This window comes from Rhinopithecus roxellana, chromosome 8, assembly GCF_007565055.1.
Source record: "Rhinopithecus roxellana isolate Shanxi Qingling chromosome 8, ASM756505v1, whole genome shotgun sequence".
Lineage (NCBI taxonomy): Eukaryota > Metazoa > Chordata > Mammalia > Primates > Cercopithecidae > Rhinopithecus > Rhinopithecus roxellana.
The window spans coordinates 24580614-24596089 of NC_044556.1; positions in this window are offsets into that span (position 1 = coordinate 24580614).

Here is a 15476-nt window from a genome sequence, read left to right on the forward strand (position 1 = left end):
ATATATTGTCTATTCCCATCTTTCATTCAAATTCCTTGCATATTTAGCAAGGGTCACTCAAAAGTACCCATGCAAATCAAAAAGAAAAAACTATGGTGTGGCACGCTATAGATGGCCCCTTTTCCTGGATGACTAAACAGCATTTAAAGTTACTTGACTCCTTTATTGCACCCAAAACCCTGCAGGTGTGTTAAAGGATTAGTGTTCCTAAGACAGAAAAATATTAGTGAAAATATGTTGATTTATCACACTCCTTTACGAAAAATATAGTTTTTACATTTTTAAAATTAGAACATTTAAAACTACTAATACTTCCAAATAAGTGCATTAATAAAATTACTTTGTTTCTTAAAAGGGTTAGAGGAGCATTATTACAAATTGCACTCTTGGCTTTGTCTCTTTAAATGCACAAGGCATTCACACTTGCTTCCTTTATGCAGTCAGATGAACAGAAAACTGTAAAACCAGACTATATAAAAATAGATCTTACTTTTAAATCATGTTATAGTCAAGTTTGTCATTAACAATTTTATAAAAATATACAATGTTCATGTTTCACTGGCAAAAGTATGATATAAAAAGCACTATATGCCAATTTTCCAATTTGTACTTATAAGTGCTATACTAGATAAAAAAAGAATTAACAGTAATGTACATCACTATAAATATTCTGTAATACTCTGCTCCAAATAACTATGCCACTGCAATGTAGATTTTATAAATGTATTCTGGTTCATCATTCATATGATTTAGTCAATAAATTTTATTTTTAAAAAATAAGTTCATTAAAAGCACAAATTTTGTTACTGTTCTTAAGTTAAAATTAAATGCTACAATATTTCCTCCTATGAGTTTAAGGTATATTTCTGACTCATATTTACCTTGCTTTAGAGGAAAACTTTAATATGCGAAGTTTAAAGAATTCTATCTATGTAAACTCCGCTGTAAAGTTACTTGGCTTGAACTATGAAATGTTACTGATTCATCTGAACAATAACCACTCAAGGGAAGAATAAATGTGATCCACCAGTGCTCTGTATACAGAACCAACCAGGGCAGGAAAATAATAATGATAGTATAAAATTATTTCATTGGTAAAAATTATTAAGCAATCCTAATATTTGGATTCATATCACAGAGTAAACAGATGATTGACTAAAATATCTAACTTTCTCTATTCTGATGTCATAGTTTCCTGTAATTCCTTCAAAATATTTTAAACTGTTGCTATCACATTTCAGTATTTGATCTACATAGAATTAATTATGGTGCTTGGTTAGGGACAGGGATTCACAGTTTTCTCTTCCATATGGATAATCAAAGGTCTGAACACTGATTCACTGGTGGGCGGTATCTCCTTTGCCATCTATCAGGTTTCCACCTGTGCACTGCCGCATTTCATCTCCCTGTTCAGTTCCACAAGCTTATCTTTCCTAGAACAATGTACACTGTCTTTATTGTTTATGGGTCTATATCATTTATAGTTTATAATAAGTAGTCGTATATGTTAGAGGAGTCCTCTTATATTGTATTTGTCTTCAAAAATTATCTTGACTATCTTAACCATTTGCACTTTCATATATTTTAAAATCATCTTGTCAGGTTACAAGGAGGAAAAAAAGGCTGGGATTCTGACTGAAATTTTGCCTTATTTTGTCTTATTTTATTGGCTTAGATATCCAGTTTTGAATGGGGGTTCGAGGAGTGAGATTTTTAATCATCATTTTGGTCTTTTTCATCACAAAGAATTAGGTTTATAATTTCTTCTTGAGTCGCCTAGCTATATGTCTCCAAAAAATTGAAAATTTTGCTTGTTTTCAATTTTAAAGGCTTAAAATTGTTGTATCTTCTTCTTAAAAAAAAAATCTGCTCTTCTGTTTCTGGGGTTATGACACTACTCTTTTTCACTGCTAATATTCTTGAATGGATTCTCTTTTTCTGCTGTTGTTCTTACTCAGACTTGCCAGAGGGTGTCCATTTTATTAAACTCTTCAAAAAGTGAGTGGCTTTGTGGGCTCTCTTTATTTCTTGTTTTTCCTATTTAATTAATTTCTTTTCTTATTGTTATGTTATGATTTCATTCTTTCTACTTAGTTTGAGTTTATTCTGTTGTTTTTCTAACTCCTCTAACTTTGGTACTTAGATTACCAAATTTCAAACTTTATTTATAATACAAATAATCAGGGTGTTAAAACTATTTTAAGTAGTGGTTTACTTATATCCCCTGTCTTTCAGGGTGTAATGTTTCTGTGCATTTTCAGTTTAAAATATTTTCTAATGTCCATTATGGTTTTTTCTTAGGACCAAGAATGATTTGGAAGTGTATTTTATTGTAATTTCTAAATAGATTTTAAGTTAGCATTTTACACTTCTAAATTAAATACTTTTTTTCACAAAGATAGCATCTCACTTTATTGTACAGGCTAGTGTCAAACTCCTGGCCTCAAGCGATCCTCCAGCCTCTGCTTCCTAAAGTCTGGGATTACAGGCATGAGTCACTGCCCCTGGCCTCAATACATTTTTAAAGAAAAGATAATATATTTAACAAAAAAAAACTGATATTTTTTGATACCTGACTCATGTTCTAGAATATACTCAGTTCTTACAAATGGTCCATGTGTATTGTGAAGAATATACATTCTCTAATTGTTGGCATAGAGTTGTAGGTGCCCATTAGATCTTGATTTGTTAATTGTGTTGTTCAAATCCTCCATATCCTTACTAATGTTTTCATCTGCTTTCTCTATTATATATTAAGAATAAGTTAAAGATTTCTTATGAATGTTAATCCATTAATTTCTCCTCACAATTTTGTCCATTTTTCTCTCTCTCTATATATATAAAATATATTACATTTACAACAAAACAGGTTTAAACTACGTGGATCCACTTATACACAGATTTTTTTTTTCAATAAATGCAGTTGACCTTCCTTAACTGTGGGTTCTGAATCAGCAGTCAAATGATGATCAAAAAATCAATATTTGTGGGTTATGAAACCCATGGATAGGAAGGTCCAACTTTTCCTTTATGCAGCTACCATAGGGTCAACTTCAGGACTTGAGTATGCAAAGATTTTGGTATCTGCAAAGGTCCTGGAACCAAACCAATTTTCTGTGGATATTGAAGGAGAACTGTATATACAGATATAAAGACTATGTTTTTATGAGCTTATAAATTTATATTTTTTTGTATTTTCCTGTGAGAATTGTACCTTTCATCATTAAATATTGACACTCTTTACCTCCCAAAAGAAAGTTTTTACTTTGAAGATAATTTTCTCTAATAGAGATCTATATATCTACGTAGTTATACCAGGTTATTTTGTTTAGTATTTGCCTAACATACTTAACCTTTAAGTTGGAACTTTTATGTGTCTAATGCACAGGTATGTTTTAAAAATAGCGTATACCTAGATTTTACTAATTATCTAAACTGAGAATATTTATATTTTGTCCTGCATATTTACTCCATTGACATTTATTGTGTTTAATAGTACATTTTGAGTTATTTCTACCACTTGGTGCTCTACATTTATCTAGCTATTTCTCTGCTTCTTTTTCTTTTCTCCTCTCCTGCTTGCTTTTGAATTTGTCAGGCATTTTACATTCTATTTTCCCCCACCAATGGCTAGGTAGTTACATAATACATGCATTTGGGTAGTATAAAACCAGCTTTTGTAACCAGTCTTCATGTTTCAGTTGCTTAATATAATGTAAATATGTTCCTTAGACATCTGTCAGCCCAATGCAAGTGTTCCTAACCTGCAAATGGCTTTCCTTTATGGGATAAATTAGGAATCCAGGTCCTTTCGCTCTTGTGCCTTCATCATCCCCAGGATGTAGGTAATCTCTTAATTTAATAGAGTAAGAAGCCTGAGTCCCTTCTTAAGAGCCATGGCTGCTGGGTGACCACCATCATTACCTTTTATATTTTACTGGATACAATAACAGTCTTTGGTGGACAGCCATCCCTCCCAGCATCAACTCTATACTATGTCTGAGAACAAATTCTTGGTGCATGGCTAGCCATGTCTACAACAGCATATTTAACCAAATCTGAAGTTTTCAAATCTCTATCTCTACCCAAACATTATAAGGTTTTCAGAATGTTTTAAACTTGGTCATTGCCTCCATTTTTACAAATTATAATTTTTTTTTAGTATTTTAGTTTTTTTAATTTTATCAAATCATTCATTATTATTGTGTATTTAGTTGTATACAAATAGACCCTGTTTATAGCATTTTATCAATATTAGGTCATTTAAGCCTCATAGCCACCCCCTGAAGTTTTAGCACTTATGTAATAGGTACTATGTTCTCCTTATATTTTGGATATGAGAAAGTTGAAGTAGAAAGCAGTTAATGAACTTGCCTTATGTCACCCAGTTGTGACCACTTAGTTAAGTGGTGAAGCCAGGATTCAAAGCCAGTCAACCTGGCTCCAGAGGCCGCTCATGACCCTGCTTTACACTGTCAATAGTTGTTTATATTTATCCACATGTCACTGTTCCCTGTTTAACTATACAGAGATTTCCCATGGCAAAACTTTTCTGTATAGGATCAGAGAGTAAATATTTAAGCTTTGCAGACCATATGGTCTCTGTCACAATTTACTGTACTCTGCCTTCATAACACAAAAGTCGCCAGAGTCAATAGATATGAGACCAGCACTTTAGGAGGCCAAGGTGGGTGGATCGCCTGAAGTCAGGAGTTCGAGACCAGCCTCACCAATATGGTGAAACCCTGCCTCTACTAAAAATACAAAAATCAGTCGGGCATGGTGGCATGCGACTGTAGTCCCAGCTATTATGGAGGCTGAGACAAGAGAATTGCTTGAATCCAGGAGGCAGAGGATGCAGTGAGCTGAGATAGTGCCATTGCCTTCCAGCCTGGGTAACAGAGTGAGACTCTGACTCAAAAAAAGAAAAAAAAAGCAGAATGAGCATAATTCAAATAAACCTTCATTTGTGGATGCTGAAATTTACATTTCATGTAATATTCATGTACCACAAAATATTATTCATCTTTTATTTCAACCATTTTAAAACATAAAAAACATTCTTAGAGGACTTCTTATTTCAGATGAGACTTATCAAGAGTTCTAAAGTCATCACTCCTACCCTCATAACGAGTTACAAAACTGAATATCAACAATTCCTTTTAGATCCATCAGAGAATTGAGGACACAGAACATACCACCACCTGGAAAACTAGAGAGAGAGGGCAATATAAGAATCACAACTTGGCCGGGCACGGTGGCTCACGCCTGTAATCCCAGCACTTTGGGAGGCCGAGGCGGGTGGATCACGAGGTCAGGAGATCAAGACCATCCTGGCTAACACGGTGAAATCCCATCTCTATTTTAAAAAATACAAAAAACTTAGCCAGGCGTGACTGCAGGCGCCTGTAGTCTCAGCTACTCTGGAGGCTGACGTAGGAGAATGGCGTGAACCCGGGAGGCGGAGCTTGCAGTGAGCTGAGATCCCACCACTGCACTCCAGCCTGGGACAAAGCAAGCCTCCGTCTCAAAAAAAAAAAAAAAAAAAAAACACTCACAACTTACTGGGAGCTGCAGCCGGTAACTGGTTGGAATACTTAAATGGTAATTGACGAATTGTTGGAGGCTGAGTGTGGACTAGCTTGAGAGTTAAAAATTCCTGGAGGTCCAGTCATAGGGAGATCCCTATACCCTTGTGAGTTTTATTTTCAGGAACCCAGACTGGAGGAAAATCTTCTCCCATTTTTTGGCAGGAGGAGAGAAAAAGTAAACATTTTGAAATATGCCCAGAGCATTTCATTTTTCTTAGCAAAGCCCTGGCCTCAAGGGAAACTACTGTAACAGGAATAAAAAGGACCGTTACATAGTGATAAAGGGGTCATTCTCCAAGAAGACATTAAAATCCATAATGTGTGTATTGGTAGAAGTATGTATATACATATGTATGTATGTCTGTATGTACACACAGTAATGTGTATGAGTATGTGTGTGTATAGGTGTATATATGTGTCTGTCAATATTGTTTCATCAATTTTAACCAATGTGCCACACAAATATAAGAACTAATAATACAAGAAACTAGAGCAGAGGTGGGGAAGCGTATATATAGGAACCCGCTGTACAAGCTCTTTACCTTTTCTCTAAATCTAATATTGTTATAAAATATAAAGTTATTTTTTCAATATTCTTAGCTCACAGGAATTACAAAATCCATCTGTAGATTGGATTCAACCTCTGAGCCATAGTTTCTTGACTTCTGATCTAAGAGATCTTCATTTTGAGGTCGGTTTTTATCTTTTTGAAGCATTTTAGAAATATCTTTGTGAGATATGGCACATTCTGTTGGTGGTAAACTCTATTTTTGTTTGTCGGAAAATTTTTTTATTGTATTCTTTCTTTGAATAAAGTTTAGCCAAGGAATTCAATTTTAGGTTGACAGCATGTTCTCTAAGTCTTTTGAAGATACTATGCTTCTGTCTTTCTTTTGTCTGTGAGACATCTGCTGTAATTTGTATTTTCTTTCTGACCACTTGTATTACCTCTTGTTTGCCTCTGGTGTTCTGCAGTCTCTGCAATAGGCCTGATTGCGTGTTCAAAAGGAGATTTCTCGTTATTCCTGTTTGAATTTTGGGAAGGATTCTTGACACTGAAGTTTTCCATCTTTTAATAATTTTATATCTTTTAAGTATATATATAATTAAATTGCACTTTATTTCTTTAAACATTCTTAGTGATCAAATCCTCATATTCCTGCTCCTAACCCTTTGACATTCACCTCTACATGCCAAAATCTGTTAGCTGGATCTTGCTATTCTCTGCCTGATTACTTTTTGCTTGATCCTAAGGGCACACTCAGCCCAGGCGCAAAGAAAATTCAAAGGGTGAATGCCAATGTTTCCAGAAACATCCTTTATTTAATGATGGATAAGAAGTTGATCAATAAGCATCCCCAGCTTCCTTATATCTTAGTTGGGATAACTCTGAAGCATGTTCCACCTCTGCTAGCAGCGTTCCCAGTGATCCTGAGAGGTGACAACACACTAGCAGCCCTCGCTCTCGCTCCCAAAGCCCACTCCGGCAGTGCTCGAGGAGCCCTTCAGCCCGCCACGGCACTGTGGGAGCTCCTCTCTGGGCTGGCCAAGGCGGGAGCAGGTTCCCTCTGCTTGCAGGGAGGTGTGGAGGGAGAGGTGCCAGTGAGAACCAGACCTGCACGTGGCACTCGCCGGCCAGCGCAAGTTCCAGGTGGGTGTGGGCTTGGCAGGGCACGCACATGAAGCAGCCGGCAGGCGCTGCCAGCGGGTGCCACTGGCCCCAGGCAATGAAGGGCCTAGCACCTGGCCCAGCAGCTGCAGAGGGTGCCTGGGGTCCCCCAGCAGTGTCAGCCCACCAGGGCTGTGCTGGAATTCCCACCGAGCCTCAACTGCCTCCCCATGGGGCAGGCCTTGAGACCTGCAGCCTGCCATGGCCGAGCCTCGCCCCCACTGTCGTGGCCCGAGTCTCCCAGACGAGTGCCGCCCCCTGCGCTGCGGCAGCCAGTCCCGTGGACCGCCCAAGGGCTGAGGGGTGCAAGGCACTGGATTGGCAGGCAGCTGTGCCTGCGGCCCCAGTGCGGGATCCATTGGGTGAAGCCAGCTGGGCTCCTGGGTCTAGTGGGCTCTTGGAGAACTTTTATGTCTGGCTAAGGGATTGTGGATGCACCAATCAGTACTTTGTGTTTAGCTCAGGGTTTGTAAATACATCAATCAGTACTCTGTATCTAGCTAACCTAGTGAGAACTTGGAGAACTTTTCTGTCTAGCACTCTGTGTCTGGCTCAGGGATTGTAAATGCACCGATCAGTACCCTGTCAAAACGGACCAATCAGATCTGTGTAAAACGGACCAATCAACTCTCTGTAAAATGGACCAATCAGCTCTCTGTAAAATAGACCAATCAGCTTTCTGTAAAATGGACCAATCAACAGGATGTGGGTGGGGTCAGATAAGGGAATAAAAGCAGGCTGCCTGCGCCAGCCCTGGCAACCGCTTGGGTCTCGTTGCAGGCTGTGGAAGTGCGGTTCTTTCGCTTTTTGCAATAAATCTTCCTGCTTTTATGTTTTGGGTCTGTGCTGACTTTATGACTTGTTTATGCTTGTAACACTGATGGTGAAGGTCTGCAGCTTCACTCTTGAGGTCAGTGAGACCACCAACCCACTGAGGATAGTGAGACCAGAACCCACCGGGAGGAACGAATAACTCCAGATGCGCTGCCCTAAGAGCTGTAACACTAACCGGGAAGGTCTGCAGCTTCACTCTTGAAGACAGTGAGACCACAAACCCACCAGAAGAAACAAACTCCCAACACATTCAAACATCAGAAGGAACAAACTTCGGACACAGCATCTTTAAGAACTGAAACACTCACCACGAGGGTCCACAGCTTCAGCGAGACCAAGAACCTACCAATTCCAGACCCAATGCTGAGATTCAATTGTCCACAGTAAAAACCCATTTGATAATATAGATCATCTACTGACTTTTTTCTCTTTTTGATGTAATTTTCCCAATCCTTTACTGATACATTCTGGGACCATCTACTACAGAAAATACTTGCATTTGAATCCTTCCCTTGCAGTCAGCTTCTGGAGGGAAACCAAAATTTTATTTTACATTCACCGTTTGATACTCCCATTGCATGATGCTCCCGAAGAGTACATTTGCTGTGTTTTTTTCCCCTCTTGATTCATGCTTTTGTTAGCTTATTACTGTGTGTGTATGTTTCTTTTGTTGTTTCTGTTGTTGTTTAATTGTGAATTTGTTTTGCATAATTTATGAGACTCTTGCAAGATTTGGGTTTTGAGTTTATTTGGGTTCTATTAAAAGAGATTTGTTTTTCGATTTCATCAGGCTTGCCAGAATGTTATGAACAAAATTATGATAATTATTTTAACTTGAATTTTCCAAACAATTGGTCATAGTGGTTTATTTGAATCCAGAATTGGTTAAGGGAGCCAGGTCTCCGTGGGTGCAATTGGTTGGGCCTGGTCTCCAGATCTGCTACGGCTCCAGTGAAAAGTGTAGCAATCATACAGAGGCTGGCAGATAAGGTGGTGGCAGCTGTGTCTGGTACAGAGGTAGCAGCCAGGGGTCCCACGAGGAAGCAGCCACCAGGCTCCCAAGGTGAGAAAGATCAACCAAATATGAGATTGTACATAAATTGTTTCCAGTGCATTGTGTCAAAGGTATAAATTGCAAGAGGGGAAATTTCTTTTATCTGGAGCCCAGGCTAATATAACTCACCTTCCACTACCCAACCCTCTGGCCCCCTCCTCACCTTTTCATTGAGGGAAGGCTTTCAAGTGCCTGTCTTTTCCGGGGGGGGGGTCTCAGTTCCAAGCCTTCATCTTCCACAGTTCTAGGACATTTTCTCCATTAGGCGTTGGGCCATTGCCACCCAACACTGGCCCCGGTGCATCCGTAGCGTTAACACAAGCCTAGAAATGTGTCTTTCAGCTCTTTTCAGTTTGATTTCTGGCAATTTCTGCTGATTTCTCAGAAATTCCTCCTTGTATTTATTCAAAAAGGGCTTTTTGATAGCAATTTCAGCTCTTGTACGAGGATTTCTATCATATTGTCAGGAAACAATAAATATCTCTTCTTTTGAAAAGATTTATTTTTGTATAAATTTGTTTTAATTTTATAATTAGAAAAATTTTATTTAAAAGCGTAACTATACGAATACATACATTTATATATATATATGCCACCCAAGAGCTGTGAACCAAATTTACGTGAATAGTGGTTAATTGATCAGCAATGTTAACCTACAACCATGGTTCTTAACCTTGGCTGCACATTTAAATTGACATAGGAACTATTAAGAAACCATAATGTCAGGATTTCACCCACAAGAGGTCTTATTTCACTGGTCTGAGGTGAAGCTCAAACATAGACATTTTCGTGAGCTACTCAAGTACTTCTATAAGCATTTCTGTTTAAGAACCAGAAATGGTCTAGACCCGTTAGAGAGACTCCTCTGTAAGGAAAGAGGAGTGATTAGACTTAGAAAGGATAGATTCAAATAAGACACAGAACGTTTACAACTCAGCATCAGCATGAGTGCCTTAAAGGAGAGATCCAGTACTCTCTACAACTAGTGACTTGGATCTCCTAACTAGGACCTTCAGTCTAAGCTTTGGAACCAACCCGGTTCCAAATCAGGTTCCTTTCTTGCTCCTATAACTTAACCTCTTCCTCATTTTCTATTTAAGAAAATGAGTTTCCGATACCTTCCCTTAAAAACAGTTTTTCGCTTCAATAACCTGTGTTATAATAACTATTCCAGCACCCTCTAGGATTGGAGCTCTATTTCTATGCTTGTTGTATGCTTTACAGATTCCTACATTGTAGTCATTAAGAGCCCAGATTTGAAGTATGACCAACCTGGGTTTAGCTCTCAGTTCTGTCACATACTAGTTCTGTGTCCTTAGGTAACTAACCTGACTTCTGTATGTCTTTATCTGTAAATGGCTATGGTAATACTGCCCGTATTATAGAGCCAATGTGATAAGAAAATGTGATGCTGAATGTAAGTTTTTTATTATAACACCTGCCAGATGGTAAACTCAAAATGTCATTGTTGATGTATTATTATTATTATTTAGTATCCCTTCCAAAAACTCAATTTCCCATGCTGCCTCATCTCATTCAGGGTAACTCTCAGGTTAGTCACTTCATATTGCTTAACTCATGACACCCTGACACCATTCTCCCTCTACTTCTACCTGCTCTGGCAACACCAGGTACCCCCTGACTTAGACCACCCATTCATTTATCCACTCAGTGTTTATTGAGTGCCTAATGTGTGCTAAGACCTTTGACAGAGCTAGGAATACACTGAGGAGAAAAATCTCTCATAGCCTGGAACGTCACTTCCCACATCTTACCTTATGTCCTGCATGGAGAGACAGAAATGTGTGAATTTGAAAAATGGCCCCCTAGCTACTGCTGAGTGATGCCTGCTCACCTCATCCCCCACCTCCCCTCCCCTCCCCACACACACGTACACTGATTATTGGTCCAGCTGAACATTTTCTCCCATGGTAAGATGCTGATCTTACCATGTGAAAGGGTCTTTCCTTATCATCCCCCTAAGTCCTTTTAAGATTTTCTAAAATTCTAGGCACATAATTGGCATAATATAAAACATATTAAAATTTGCCCACATCATACAATAAATACATAGTATAGTAACTTTATATAAGTTGGGCTAAGCTTCAGTGAAGCCAAAATTATTTTTTCAAGTCTCAAACCTCATTGTAGCTCTTGAAATCTTGTAGGCCCTTGACACTTTGCCTACACGCCATTACCTTTGCCCACTCACCTTATCACCATTTCAATTCTCCTTCTGCTCTGACTTAGTTTTCTGGAGAGAAAAGGGAAAAAAGAAATGGATAGATAAGTTGCTCATAGGAAAGTTAGAAATATTCAAATTCTGCCTTCTTTGCAATTTTGTCCAAGTCTCAGATAGCAACTGATATCAAATGCATAAATAAAAATATGCACATATATTTAATAAAAGGGAAACCTACATTCCCTTGTCAGTCCAATCTAGTGGGAACAATTTTCAGCTTTTATATAGTGCTCAACATTGAAAAAGTATCTTCATTTACTTAACATTAAAAACAAAATATAATTATAATCACATATCATGGTGAAATTGAAAATCAGAGAAGGAATATAACTTGCCCAGGATAACACAGGCAGGAAGAGGAGAGCTAGGATCTGACCTGTAGGCAGATGTGATGTCTGGAAATCCTGATTCCTTATTCTGTGACCAACTTCCTGCATAATGCACAGTGATCCCAAATAGAACAGGACACCTCCCTTGGAGGGAGCATATGCATATGTGTTCTCAAAGTACCACTTCAGTCCTCTCAGAGCTTTGAGACTACATCCCTAAAACGCAAGTGGCTGCTGATTCTAAGCCCTGACTGAAGTGGAGCTGCACCCACATGTGCCTATTCAGTGCCAAGATGCTGTTTTACTGCCGCTCCCCTGTCTTTAGCAGCAATCTAAGAACAAGGACCTCTAATCCCATATCAAATTTGCACTGCATCAAGGTCAGTATCTCTTTGTTACCGAAGTAGTAAATGCATTCTTCACAGTTTAAACCAAATAATAACCATTCCATATAGACTGAGTCTGGCTTCAACATTATTGCTTTTTTTTTTAAGGTCCATAACTGTCTTAAATTACTGTTCCTTCCAGCATCAGCAATGCTGTAATTTTCAGGGACAAGCCTTTACTGCCTCCCACCTCTTCCTGCTTTATTGTCAGTTGCAATTTTAATTCATTTCATTTCTGTGTCACTGTCACTCCAACTGCTATCTTCAGCTCTCTGTGGTGTCCTGAAGTTCAGAGTTAATGTAGAAACCTTTGCTTTAATAGAAAAATCATGTTATTTGACTTTTTCTTTAACATTAATAGAGAGTCAGCCAAGGCCGGCTCCAAAATTCTGCAAAATAAAATTCTTTCCAAATGCTAAGGGACTGTTACACTGTCTTTGAAAGAGTGCTAGTGAGGCAAGAATTACCATGGACCTGAAGCAAAGAAGAAAACAAGATTTTAGGGAATAAATGGAGTGGTTTTTCTGAGGCCTGGCTTTAGTTTCTTGCTTTATTGCTCATTGGATGAACCTGTGATTCCAGAAGAACATCTTAATCTAAGGTTCTCCCTCTCTCCTTCTCGACCCCTTTGTAAAAATTGAGATACAGCTATTGCCATTTATTTTCCACTCAGAGATGCTTTAAGTTTCAACCCAGTGGAAAACACACACACACACACACACACACACACACACACACACACGGCACAAATCGTTACTGCTGACAATGGATCTGATCTTGTATTGAGCTAAGATGAACAAAATGCTCTCTGGGGAAGAGAAAGGTTCACCTATGTGAAGTAAATGAATTCTTCCACAGCTCTAGGGAACAGTGAGATTGTTGTATGGTATACTGATGCCCCAAAGAGTTTATTATCTTTATCCTGTTTGTGGATAACTTGCCCCGACTTGATATAGAACCCAGTCAATAATAATGTCTTTTTTGGATTTACACAGAAAAACTGGATACTATGTTTAGTACTTTTTTATTTTTGTGTCAATAAGTACCTTGTAGCAGAGGCATAGAAAGAGAGGCAGCTATTTATCAGAGCCAACATCCGCCCCCTCCTTGTTCCCCACCACAGTCTAGGTTTGTGGGAGGATGGTTACCTGAGTTGGCACACAAAATTGAAAATGAGGAGTAAAGAGGAGGGAAACAGAATAAATGTTGATAGTAGCATTTTCCCATCCCCAGATATCTTTTCCTTATTTTCTGTCTCTGTATGACAAAGGCATTAGAAGGAAGGAAATGTACCTTCCCTAAGGAAGGTAGGGGATTTATGAAATTGTAATTATTTCTGGGCAACTGGTAGAGTTTCTGGTAAAAAAAAAAAAAAAAGAAAAAGAAAAAGAAAGAGATGAGTCATATGACTTATGGTCTTTATGTTGTGTGATACTTGAGTCACTGAAGTAGAACTGAATGAATCAATCCATATTAGAAATGGGGTCTTTCCTGGAAAATTCAGCTATATGACTCCTTTACCTCTGACCTGTATCTGAAATTGAAAACTTATCACTTCTGGCTTCTACTTCTCTTTTCTTGCTAGAAAATATGTTAAACAAATAATTACATCATGGTAACAATAGGCCAGGAACTTTTCCAAGCATTTGGCAAATTGTAAATCAGTAATTGATAGAATGGTTGATACTGAAGTTTCCCAGTCTCCAGGATTGTCTATTCTTTAATTCTGTAAGCAAATAGCTTTTCCTTTTCAGACTTCACAATTTCCACAGTAAAACTGAAATTCTAAGAAAAGCAAGGTAACATTTTTTCTGTAATCTTATAGATGGATTTTTGTTTGTTTGTTTGTTCTCTCAAGAAAAGTTTAACCCCTGTTTGACATATGTAGAAATGGTAGATTTCCCACTTCCTATCCCACTCATCTCAGAAGTGTGCCATTCTCAGATGATGTGGAAATTTTATACTGCTAGAAGTATTCACTTTAAAGAGATTCAAATGTTCTTTATTATTTTATGATCTTAACTTGAAAATAAAACGCAGTAGAAAAAATAGCAGCTACTGAACAATTGAAAATAATTATTTTTCTATCAAGAATTGTTTTTGCACTAAAAACAAACAAGTGTAAAGAGAGATTGGGATTAAACCCCAAGGCTATTTTTAGCTACAGGTAACATAAAACTCCAACTGAAGTCATTTAAATCACAGGAAATTAATTATATCCTATAACAAATGCTTGACAGCAGGAAATTCTAGGCTTAATTCAGCAACTTAACAATGTCAGGTTTCTCTATGATTTTCTCTTTGCTTTCACTCATGGTCACAAGATGGCTCCAATGGCTCCAATGATCACTTCCATACACAACAACATGTAAAGTTAAAAAGCACAAGCTTTTATTAGGTGTCTCTTTTTAAGGGTAAAGAAAACCTTCTCAGGTACTCCCAGGAACCCTCTTTCTTTTATTCAACTGACAAGTGCAGCACATGACCATCTTTTGCTGACATGAGAATAAAATGATTATGATTGGCCTCAACATTTATCCCTCTAGTTTTGAGAAGTGATCCAGGAAGCACTTAAGAACTCAATACTTGAATAAAATAAAAATTTTATTAAGAAGCCAGAAGTGGTGGCTCATGTCTGTAATCCCAGCACTTTGCAAGGCCGAGGTGGGTAGATCACCTAAGGCCAGGAGTTCAAGACCAGCCTGGCCAACATGGTGAAACCCTGCCTCTACTAAAAATACAAAAATTTGCTAGACGTGGTGATATGTGCCTGTAATCCCATCTACTCAAGAGGCTGAGGCAGGAGAATTGCTTGAACCCGGAAGACAGAGGTTGCAATGAGCCAAGATCAAGCCACTGCACTCCAGCCTGGGTGACAGAGAGAGACTTCATCAAAAAAAAAAAAAAAAAAAAAAATATATATATATATATATATATAAAGAATAATGAGGATGGGAGCTATTTACCAAAGGAGGAAAAGCAACAAAGGGTGGGGTAATACTCTAGAGCTGGTAATCACGGGAGCTGTCACCATATCTAAGGCATGAAGAGGCAGGAAAAGAAGAGAAAAGACCATGAAGCATGGGCCATCTAGCAAAAGCTGTAGCCTGCCACAGAGTGAGGCAGCTACATGTGACTCCACAGGGAGCAGCCAGGAGAATGAATTCCTCAACCTAAATCTTCTCCCTGTCCCTCGTTCCCTCTATAGACAGAGTCTAATCAGAAGCCAGAGAACATGGGAACTCAATGATGCATCCTGTGTGTCAGCCTCCTGGGCACAGAGCCAGATTGTAAAGCTTGAGGAAGTTGGAAGATGGTTCAGGAAAGACAGCAGCTCTCCATCACAGTTGCCATTCTTAGAGCACTTATCT